The 12,009-nt window shown below is 40.0% G+C and overlaps 1 protein-coding gene across 4 annotated transcripts in view; it reads left to right on the top strand.

Annotated features, from left to right (window-relative positions):
• LOC139689136 (uncharacterized) overlaps positions 1–12,009 on the top strand; it is a 330,286-nt gene that overhangs the window by 9,479 nt on the left and 308,798 nt on the right. For 2 of the 4 annotated variants that reach the window (XM_071586289.1, XM_071586291.1), the window contains exon 1: positions 4,555–4,645. The exons of the other annotated variants lie outside the window; for them this stretch is intronic. The gene's annotated coding sequence lies outside the window, so the exon portion shown is untranslated. Of the gene's footprint in view, positions 1–4,554; positions 4,646–12,009 lie in introns of those variants that run through there. 4 annotated transcript variants of the gene reach the window in all.

Below are 12,009 nucleotides of genomic sequence, written 5' to 3'. Positions count from 1 at the left end.
ATGGTGCTGTCACGTATTCCTTTCCCGCATGGCCTATGGACTGATACCATTGGAGGGTAAACGTCTGACCACTCCGCATCGTCAATCCGCCTCCTTAGATGTGACTGTCCTCCTGTAAAGTATGCGAGTATTTCAGTAATGAGTACATTTCAGTAATTTCTTGTTAACTTTTACGGCACTTCACCAAAAACTTGATGTTGATTCGTTACTCCGTGATTTCGTTAATTTCCATTGTCGACAAACAATAAAAACGAGGACCTCAGAAACTAACATAACATGCAACACGCGCACAGCTCGACGATCCGCCAAGCAAAGACGGTTCATTGGGTCTCATGCAACTAGCGCCGCAAGAGGGCGGGGTTATAGTCCGCGTCATGGCCGCCAGGTTGCAATAGTTAGCGTATTTATTGGGCAGACTACGTATCTACATATCTACATCTACAGGATACCCTGCAAGCCACCGCTAGGGTGTGTCGCAAGGGGTGGTTTCACCCCAGGCATTCGGGCTCCAGTGAAGTTTTGTTGACAAGTACATCGTGTTGTGCAAACCATGCAAAAGGCGTGTGGCAACGGTTGTTATGTCAATAGCCTTCGGTAACTAACTAACTGTTAAATTGTTCTAGGTTAATGGTTTACCTCCAGGTTCACTCTACCGTAGTTTTTTTTTGTTTTTATTGTGGTCGCGAACTGTACGGGGAAAGAAAAGGAGTTCCTGAATCTATTGGTGCTGTTCATGTCTCCCTTATCTTATCCGAATTATTCATATGGCATATATAATTTGGGGCCTTAACGATTTCTTCGGTGTCATAGGTTGAATCGAGTGTCCTCCTCCTGTACCTTTCTTCTAATAAATAGTCTTCGTCTCGCCTCCTTCCTTAATGCTAGAGAGGGACGCTCATTCTGGTCCCTCTATTACCCGCGTTTCGTTTGTAAGAATTCTTCATGAACTAGTGACCCTTCCCTATTCCATTTCGACCTCATCAACTAACTGCGTATCCGCGCTTAATTTGATTATTTGGTAGCCACTAATGAATATGCACAATGTTTGAGATTTGAAGATTATGCCAACTATGTAGTTACAACAAGGGCAACAGAATTTTGGTTAGACAATCTTTTAACGTAATTACCTAATTATAATTAAAAAATAACCTTTTTTGCTTCATAGTGAAGTAAAAAATCTAGAATGATCTAGATTTTTACAACGTTGTTATGATAAACTGAGTAGCATATCAAAATTATCAGAGGAGCTAGCCTGGGAATCACTCACGGAGCGAAGGTTAAATTGCAGTTTCAATGCATCAATTGATACATTGAAATGCACATTAGCGGATGACTCCGTCAATAGTTACTGTTGCGGCATCTCCTGCAGTTTCTTTGAAATTATTTAAATTGCAGATGAAATCTCTTACATAAATTGGAAGGACGTCTCTTTAGCAGTGATGTTGAAAATTCATCATTTCCCCCATCGTACTACGGTAGGAGAGATCATGCCAATAAAATTATAGAGATTAAGTGAAGGACAGATAGATTGAATATGTTATTTTTCCCACGCTCGATTAACGCTCAGAATAATGATGCCCGACCTCGCTACGCGGGAAAAGTAGTCTGGTGTGTAATTAGCCCCTGCCACACACCCTGGCGGTGGATTGATATGTAATAAATAGCTTAAGCGTGGCAATACCTCTCCCTTATCTTTTCATTGCATTTTTCTACGATCCGTCTAATGAAATCCACTTCTTCTGTGGCTTTCTCTTTCCTAGGGATGGCTTGCATTGTACCATACCGATCATGAAAACACGAACGCTGAATTCATGTTTCTTGTTTGATGCCTTTGTTTTAGTTATCAGTATTGTCTAGAAACAAAACAAACCCTCTTATTTACCTCTCTTTTAACCATTTCATTACATCGAATGAAACGATCGTGTCAAGTCCACTCCTGTATTTTGCCAGTAAACGTTTGCAATAGGCGCCTTATAGGTTATAGATAGCCTTCAAGAATCAGGGTGAAATTTTTGGCAAAACTTGTCAAATCTCATTGTGAAACTCGGATTAAAATGATTACTTTTTAATTGGAAATTCTCAGTATCTCTAAGCCGTATCCCTCCAGAAAAAAATGAGAAAGAGCATAACGGAACTCCTCTGAACTTGACCTTTAATCTGAGCTGCATGGAGCAACAAAAACAAGGGCTTCTCGTCTTAGAGTAAGCAAAATAAACGAGTAAGGTGTTTGCAGCCATGACGGCAAAAAACGAATAATTCAGAGGGGGTTGAAGTAATCAAAAGGAACGGCAAGCGTTGTTTAAAATGGCTCGGTAAAAGCGATGCGAATCTGCTTCGAATTTTAGCCGAATCTGGATGGCCGATAAAAAATGGGGACAAGAAACATTGAATTTGTTTTCATCGGTGTTTTATTTTCCAAAACATCCTGCTCTGTTTAGTATCAATTTCTCCTCCCCTTTTCTTTCCGCTTTGTTCCGTAGCTCTGCTCGTTATTTTGAATCTCCCCTTGCTTATATTTTTTTTCGAAATAGCCCATGGTTCATTCTTTCTTTTTCCTCTATCCCAAAATATCCCGATTTCATTTTGACATTACGGAGAACATATCGTTGTCATTCAGGCAAAGTTATCCCTCGCAAAAAGATGACTAGGTCGTAATTTGTGTCAGCTACATGGGAGAACTGAACTTTATAGTATATAACTCTGAAATTCCTAAATGTTTTCGCTGTCCGTACAATTATCGACCCTTAAGTAAATTTGAAGGTATTGTCTTGCAATTAATCTGGGAGTTCGCATTATATATATGTATATATATATTAAGTTTATATATATATATATATATATATATATATATATATATATATATATAATGATTGATTGCATTCAACATGCCTATTCGTGTCCTATTTCTTCTTCGCTGGCCTATTATTCTCCCCTCTAATCATTGTCTTCATCAACATCCTATCGCCAATCATTATGCTCTGCATCCAACCTTTTCTGCTTCCTTTGTATTACTTCCAACAACCCTATCTCTTCCTCCCATCAATGACTAGCACTTCTTCGTTTGTTTTCATATTTTTACATGGATGAATTTTTACCATGGAGTTCCTCTTGATATGATTGTTCGTATTTTTACCGCGTTGAGAATTCCACCCCATCCAGCCCAAGGCTTCGAAATTAAGTCTCACCTGGAGTTGATCTGAACAATGGTTCGTCTAAATTTTTTCCTTGTATCGTTCTCAAAATTTCAAAATTCTCCATCAAAGAGTCGTCGCGTACTGTTTTACTCTCTTTTGGTAGTGGTTCGAATCTCGGTCGTTACAGGTGGAAAGCCTGTTCGCCCCACCAAACGTCGAGGTGAAGAACGAAGGGGGCCCGATGCTCTTCGGTAGAGGCCCCCTTGCCTCTCCGTCGCCCCCACCCTTCCGTTTCCCGCGGAGTGAAACAATGAGACGTGTCTCCACCCTTCTCTCCGTAAACTCCACCCCTCTCCCCATATCTACCCCGAGTGAGAGTCGTACGGGAAGGGGGATGAGTATGGGGTCGAGTAAGTCGACCTGGAGGAGTGAATAGGGACGGGGGGGGGAGGAAAGAATGAAAAAAGTTGGAGGAAAGAGGGATTTTGGGGTGGTAAAAGAACGCCCTTTTGGTGGAAGGAGAGAGAGGGAGAGGGTAAGTGTAAGGGAGTGCTGCCCTCCCAACCCTTATTTCACGGGTGTCTTGTCTCCGCCACCCCCAACCCCAGCACTCTCTCTCTCCCCTACCATCGCCACCCTCCCTTCTTCCCCCTCCTCCGTCAAAGACACACCCACGTCGCTTATCCTGGAAATAATCTCCTTAACTCGGTTAAGGGAAGGCCTCGCGTCCTCCCTTCATCCCCCTTCTATTCCCACCCCCCCTCTCTTCCACTCTACCCTACACTCTCATCTCCAAGCAAAGTGCAGTCTTTTCCTCTTTGTCTCTCTCGGCTCACTTCCCCGTCCGTATCGGGGCCTCACGTACGTCTCTCTCTCTCTCCTCCAGAAGGTGTCCACATCGTCCACTCAACCATCGTCATCCTCTGTCCCGTCTTATTTCTTGCGTTGGACCTGTCCACACTCCTCCATTGTTGCGTCCCGTGGACTTGGGCCTAGGAGAAAAAAAAAACAAAGAGAAAACGCAAAAACATGTAGGGTGGGACGGGACGTCGCGGCACACGTTTTCTTGTTTGTGTGTGTGTGTTTTTTTTGCGCGTGTGCTGTGGACAGCGTCGTGTTTATTTCCCTCTCGTTCCGGGGGTCTCCTCGCCCCCACCTCATCACCCTCTCTCTAGTTTGTCATAATCGACGTTTCTGGTCAAATAGCGCCATCGGCCAGGCCATTTGGTTTCAGTGGGAGTTCGAGCCGAATTGACCATAGGAGAAGAAAGAAGGCCATTGAGTCCGCTCTCTCGATCGCCGTGTTGTCTTCATACACCCGTGTTCTTCTTCGTTTTTCCTTCCCCGGATCGACGGCCGATTGCAGTCGGGTTCCTCCCCGCGCGGTAAAGGGGCCCTCGTCAAGTGGAACCGCCGCTCCAAACGCCGCTCCAAACCTCGCTCCCTCCCTCTGCCACTACCCCCTGCATGATCGGACTTGGATGGGGAGGAAGGGGCGGCTTGGTTCCGGGGTAAGTTTCCTTCGATATATTTCTACCACTCGAAAGTCAAGAGGGTTAACATTTATTCAGGGAAAAATAGGACTCTTGAATAGTTTTCCCATCGTCTTCCCAGAATTTCTCCTCGATTCCCAAGGGTATAAGTTTGGGACAAGTTGACTCTTCTTTCCCAATTCGGATTTCTCTCCGAGTTGACCTTGTGAAATTTCATAAAAAGTGTTGCGTTAAATAATGTGTATCATATGTAAGTAAAGGAAATTTGTAAAACGTTGCTTCTATGGATTTTGTACCTTCTATCGATTATTATTAGTAGAACTATGTCGGGAAACACTCAAGGAATGGAAGTTAGAGGTAACAGTTTAAATATCTGGATAAATTATAAGTTTCCTCAGTGATGATTTTGAAAATGAACTATTACCACTCATCGGACTGTGTGTAGGAGATAATCATCGTAATAAACTTATAGATTATAATTATGCATAGAAAAGATAGATTTAAGATGTCAGTTTCACACGAACGATACAGTAAGGGATCAGAATAAGTGAATATGACCGCGCAAAATATTTTTATTCAAAATATCGTGGTACGTGGTCATTATTTTATCCTACTAATATTGTATTGCTCCGATTAGCAGCTAGTCTTGAAATGCGTAGATACGTATTTTACACTTGGATATATTAATCATGTACTTGGTTAATTTATTAGAATTACTTTACATATTAATGGTAAATAATAACTAAGAAACACTTAACTGATGATGTTGTATGCCTGGTGTGGAATCATCCGTCGCACACCTAACCCTCTACTAGGTACCCTGAAAGTCACCGGTAGGGTGTGCGGAAGGGGTTGATTCAACGCCAGGCATGCTATTTCAGAAATTAAGTTTTAGTTAATTTTTTAGTAAAAAAATATGTGATTGTACTCCAATAACGTAGATAATAATGACCACAGGTACATGCACTACGGTATCTTGAGTGTTGAATACTTCTCTACGCATTAGAGACTAGCTTCTTTTAGCAAGGTGGACCATAAACTTAGATTAGATGAAATAATGACAGCATACAAAGCCACTCCCTCACAGTGACTTCCAAGTTACCATGGAGATGTAGATCGTCGTTGTTCCTTTCGTTTACATGTGACGGTGTTTGTTTGGAAATTGCCATTCACGCACAATTGATGATTTAATCCATACAAATAAGTATGAAGTTATTCGTTTGCACAAACACACGATCACACACATAATGCATATAAGCATATATATATATATATATATATATATATATATATGTATATATATATATATATATATATATATATATATATATATATATATATATATATATATATATATATATATATATATATATATATATATATATAATGCAAAAGTTAAATGAATCGTTAAAAAGTCGAGGTGTGTTCAATAAATAACGAGAATTTGAGTTATTTGGAAAGAGTTTTGTTTATTCGTCAATGATGTAATCACTTTCGAAGTAGTCCCCCATTAGACTTTATACCCTTATGCCAGAGCGTTTTCCAATCCTCGACAAACTTCTGGAACTCCATCTTTGGGTATTAGCTTTTAGCTCCCTCAGCGATGCGTTTTTAATTTCATCTATGCTTGTAAAAGCCACAGCCCTCTTTTTTTTGGGACCGGAAATCAAGTCACACGGGGCCATGTATGGCGAATATGGAGGCTAGGACATCATTACAGTGCTGTTTTTTTTTTGCAAAATATTCACTAACGAGCATTAAGCAGTGTGAGCAGTGTTTCATAATCGTGGTGGTGCAAAGGTAATGAATTATGCCGTCAAAAATACGAGAGTTTTTCTCGTATTGCTCCACACAAACGGCTTTGAACTGGTAAGTAGTACTCTTTTAACTGATCGTTTGACCTTGTGGCAGGAACTCATGATAGACTATCGTAGACTATGCCCTATGCGGAATTACAAATTCCCTGTTACTTTTTTGAATTCACCTCGTATATATTTGGCCGCTTGTTTTCAATTTTCTAATAGCTGTGAATATTGAGGGGGATGGAGAAGTTCTCGAATCTTTATCTATCTTTCATTTTATATCAGCAGTCGGATCTATGTGATAGTCGAGTGGTCGAATAACGAGTCAATTCCAATCCGCATTCTTCTCCATCCGAGAGGCGAAATCCATAAAAAATAATAAGAGACGAGCGGCACCCTGATATGATATTTTCCCTAAAACGACTAGTTTGGCTACGAAACATTACGGCGGGACACCTTGGGGGGTAACTTTATTGGAGGCCCTACTGCAGCGTTGAAGTCGCGGTGGACACAGCAGGAATGAAGAACACTTTATCATCAGAACTACGGTTGCCGAGTGGAAAATTGTAGCGGGGTACTAAACGCTGACGGGGTTTGATCCCGGGCGATGAATCCGCTCCGTGTCAGTGATTAAAAGGAATACAACTTTAGTCGAGATTACGTGCGAAGATCCTGCTCCTCCTTAGGGCGAGTTTGCGTCTTCGACCGTTAATGCGCGCGGAGGAAATTTGTGTGCAGGGGTAAGGTGTCCGTAGACATACAAAGAAGACCTTCAAGTGGGGACACATCGGCAGGAAAGCTACCCACTGGTGATAGAGAGTCTTTGACGTAATTTTTTATTTTTTTTACGTAGAGGAACTTTTAAAAATGAAAAAAGGCGTTCTTTGGGCAAAGTAGGTGACCTTTATTAGAGAGGGTTGCTGCCGATCTTTGGTAGGTTGGCTCCTCTGCTATAAGATATGAGAAAGCACAAACGCATAGGCTATATCTTCAACTCGCTTTAAAAATGAATGATTCTCTTCTATTCGTGTAATCTTTCCGATTGAAGTGGTTTTTGGAAGTACCAATCCAATGGATCAAGCGCTGATACACTTCTAAAACCATGCCCACACTCTGAAATCGTTGCATTGAAATGCATATTAGCGGATGAATCCGCCAATATGTAGTTCTATGCAACCGCAGTTTCTTGGAATTTGTCAAGAGGTAAAAACAGCCTAAGTGTTTAAAAGTTGGATTTAACCTCGTGGACTGTGGCGAGTCGCGCACAACTACGAATGCCTGTGAATGAACGGTATTTCGTCGCAACATCTTGTTCCTTTAAAGTCCACAAAATTCAGCGTGTATTTTGAGAATTGAAATCATGTAGAAGCTGTTTTGGAAAATGTGATAGGGGTTGAATTGTGGTGAAAAGAATCAGTGTGATTACTAGTGGGATGGTCGTTCGAAGTTTTTATTTATTAAATTTTAAAGTTATCCTCATCAGCTAAAAGTGTTTAACTTTATTTGGTTTCAATTCAGAAATTGTCTTCAGCATTTAGAATGCATATGTTTGCTTTTTCCTATAATGGATTAAATTTTGGTTAATGATGGATAAATTAAGTCAGCTAATCCCGTGAGGACTGCAGGAATTCTTAAGAAACAAGGCCCCGTGTTATCTTATTTTTTATGAATGACCACAAAAAGTATAACGACCATAAAATGTTTATATCCTCAATCATTTTCATCGTTTGCTGTGTAGAACAACTTTCCACTTTTTATTTTTAAGTAATGTTAATTCTGTATTATTAATAATAGTTTTTTGGTATTCTACCGGTCATGGGGTAGATGGACTTCGATGCATTTCTTGGTGCATTTTGGATCTGACATTTCACGACCAAAGTGGTCGGGGAGATGATCCAGTCATGTTTCCAGATGATCTAGCAATACTTAGTTATTTAGACAGGCAAGGGGTTGCAAGGTATGAGGAAAGGATTGGTTAAAAAACTTGAATAGAGAGAAGAGCAAATTATGGTCGTCAAACCTGATCTCTTAAAGCATGTGCCTGGATGTATATTGGAGATTTTTGTGATATGAAGTGTGGCACAGGATAGAGAAAATAACTTGTAAAACAAATTATAGAGAGTGAAACAAATGCTAAGGTTTTAAAAAGGGTAGACGAAGGATGAAATTCATTGGGAAAAGTTTGAAATAGGCAGAGGAAGTGGGAATGGAGAAAATATTGATATGCGTGTTGAAAAGACCGTGATAGGTGGGACGAAATTGTGTAAGCGGGAAAGAGGAAGGAAGAGATTAAGCTAGATAGTATACAGACGGACAGAAGTTACGAGCAAATGAAGAAAGAAATAGTTTATGGCAAAAAAGAGGAAGCTTTATGAATCAATTGAATGACAGATGTGGGGATGACATAAATTGGCGTGGATAGGTGGCTTGGTGTGAGGTTTTCCTCCTGTAGTTAAATGACTATTTTATTGGTAGTCGTAGTTGACTTCCTCGTGTTGCCATTTTATAAGTCTCCCTCAATGTCTCTTCATGCGCACTATAATCTTTTCTTTTAGCTGAATGTTTACGCCAGTGAATATCTATGGGGCATTGCGTCACTTTGGTCCACGTGCGTCCTTCAACTTCCGTTGTTGCAGTTTACATCTCGTGGGAAAGTATGAGAACGACAGAGAGGGGGTGAGTGAGAGACAATGGGGGAATACGAGGAACGTCCCGTTGCAGTTTTTTTTCTGTTCGTTCTAAAGATGAGGCGGCTTTTCTTGATTCCCACATGGCATTTGTCTCGCATGCCAAAGAGATTCCATTATGTTTCTTGACGATGACTCTAGTCCATCCAGGTGGACTTAGGAGATTTTATATCGTATATATATATATATATATATATATATATATATATATATATATATATATATATATATATATATATACACACATAAATACAGTAATCAACCCGAAGGTCGGTTTGATAGGTGCAGGTAGAGTTCACCCAGTACTAAGCCCGATGGGGTGTGAAATTCGCACAATCAGGGTAGGGGGGCCAGTTTCTTTCCCTGTGCCGGTTATGGTTTCCCAGGATGACCTGGTACCCGAAAAATGACATAGCGGAAACACACATTTCAGAAAGTTTAACCTTTCCGCCCTCTCTGAGGCCTTCTTCAGGTTATGCTCAGAGTTAGAGCCGTCCAAATGTTATATTGCTCTCGTGAGTGCTTCTATATAGTCGATACCTTGAAATACATAAATATATATAGATATATAGATACATATATTTGTATAAATATGCATATATATACATATATAAAATACACAGTAACACACAATATAGAAACACAAAAAAAGAAGAACACTCACACGCTATATCTTGATATTTCGACGGAAACAATCCGTCTTCATCTGAAGATATAGAAGTAATTCTATATCTTCAGATGAAGACGGATTGTTTCCGTCGAAATATCAAGAAATAACGTGTGAGTGTTCTTCTTTTTTTGTGTTTCTATATTGTGTGTTACTGTGTATTGTACTATTCGGCACTTCCGTGCTACGTCTACGAAAGCATATATATATATATATATATATATATATATATATATATATATATATATATATATATATATACATACACATGTATATAATTGATGTAAGCGAAGAAGCAAGATAGCGATAGCGGACAAAATCAGAGAAACACACGCAAATGAAACTCCCATGTATTCCGAATTTTTGGTGGCCAAACCGCCTTTCTCAAGGGAGAGAAGGAACTCAATATGGCTACATTCCCTTGCCTCTCCTGGTAAAAAACACAACCTGACATTCTACGTTACAGTAAGCCCGTCTTCAATTCAAACACAGTTTTCTTCCTTCCGATAAAAAAGGTTTGTCGGGCCACCGAAATATTCAAATATTCAATAATCAACCACTTTAACTGTATCGTCGTATGACTCGTCCGTAATTTTGAGATCCGTGATGTTTGTTTTTAAGTTTTTTAAAAAACCGAGATTTTACAGTGCGCATGAATGGTACGCGCTTCGTCTTTCTTTTCTTCGTCTTTGCCAGCCAATCCAACGCTGTGTACCCAGAGGAAGCTTTGGTGCATGCGTGCATGGCATGAAACCTTAAAAGCGTTCGCTTAAGTCATAGGCTTACGTTACCTTGTGTAACGGAGAACGTAATCCCCTAATACATTTATCAAATACTCGTATTTGTTGACCGTATTTAATGAGTGAGCGCGGTGTGCCATATTAAAAAAAAAGAGGAAGGACGAAAGGTAATTGGACAATGGAAAACATTAGACGTATAATTTTCCGAAAGGCAGATCAGATTTTTGCTTCATATGGTGAATACCTTTGATTCCCTTTTCACTGTCGAGGGCACTGTTTCAGATTCTGGTATCGAAGGAATTTCATTTTATAAATTTCTTATAACAGGGTGTTTTGGGGATAATACTTCAATACTACTTTGGGATGACAAAACGTGCGATTCCTCGACCTCTACCATAAGAGGGTGACGAAGGGTGACCCCTTACCCTGTCTCCCACTCCCTGCAATTCATATTCATTCCCAAACTCCGGCAATGCATCCGTAATTGCGTAGCTGATCCTTGATTTCCTATGCCTCCCACAAAAACTCAAGTTTTCCAAACAAATATTAATTCCCTCGGTGGCATAAAATAGTGTGGATTTTTCGTAAATTGTTACACTTACTTTATCATCTCAATAAATTTTAATGCATGAAATCTTTTGTGCTAGTTATCACCAGGGGGGATGATTTCGTTCAACAATAAATTGGGGGTACTAAAACAATCTCCAGGAGTGACTTAGTTGCATGGACATATTTGGCCTCATCCCGTACAAATAAACAATCCCCAGTGAGATTCGTCTTCTACTTTGGTGTGCTCAAGTTGATTTTCAATTGGAACATGCTCCTAAATGTGTGTAATATTTGATCGGTATCCGATTCGGGTGGCGCTTATCTCATTAGAGTTGGAAACTGATTAGACTCTGAATTGATGCCTTGAGTTTGATCATGTATAATCATTTCCAAAGAAACTTTGGGAGATGCCGCAACAGTAACTTTTAACGGAGTCCTCCACTAAAGTCATCCCAGTCAAGGCGAATGATTTTTACACTCTGAAATTGTTGCATTGAAATGTATAATCATATCGAATATCACCAGGGACATCATTTACTTTTGCGGATGATGTGAATTAACCAAGGGTTTACAAGCATCATTGAACGTATAAAAAAATCAGTTTGATTGGTATGAGATGAATATCCATGTAAACAGAGCAACAAAGGTTTTGAGTTTTTCGAGAAAGAGGATAGCTGAGGTAAATGTTAAAATTGGAGAGAAAATGCTGTATTAGGTGGTAGTGTTTCCCAACGTGTACGTATGTACGACCTTACCTACCATGATGCAGTACCACGTGTCGTGGACGTGATTTCGACCAATGTTGGTCAGAGTAGTAAACATATGAGTAGCAGAACTGCGTTAGGCAGAGAAACAATTACTGAGTGGAAGGATTTGATGAGAAAGACGTTTGGGAGACATAGATGTTTACAAAAGAATAGCAACAATTTTGATGTGG

This window comes from Hetaerina americana, unplaced genomic scaffold (assembly GCF_022747635.1).
Source record: "Hetaerina americana unplaced genomic scaffold, ioHetAmer1.1.p SCAF_1, whole genome shotgun sequence".
NCBI lineage: Eukaryota > Metazoa > Arthropoda > Insecta > Odonata > Calopterygidae > Hetaerina > Hetaerina americana.
The sequence above is the reverse complement of the archived record's forward strand: the minus strand, read 5'-3'. Positions and strand labels throughout refer to the sequence as shown.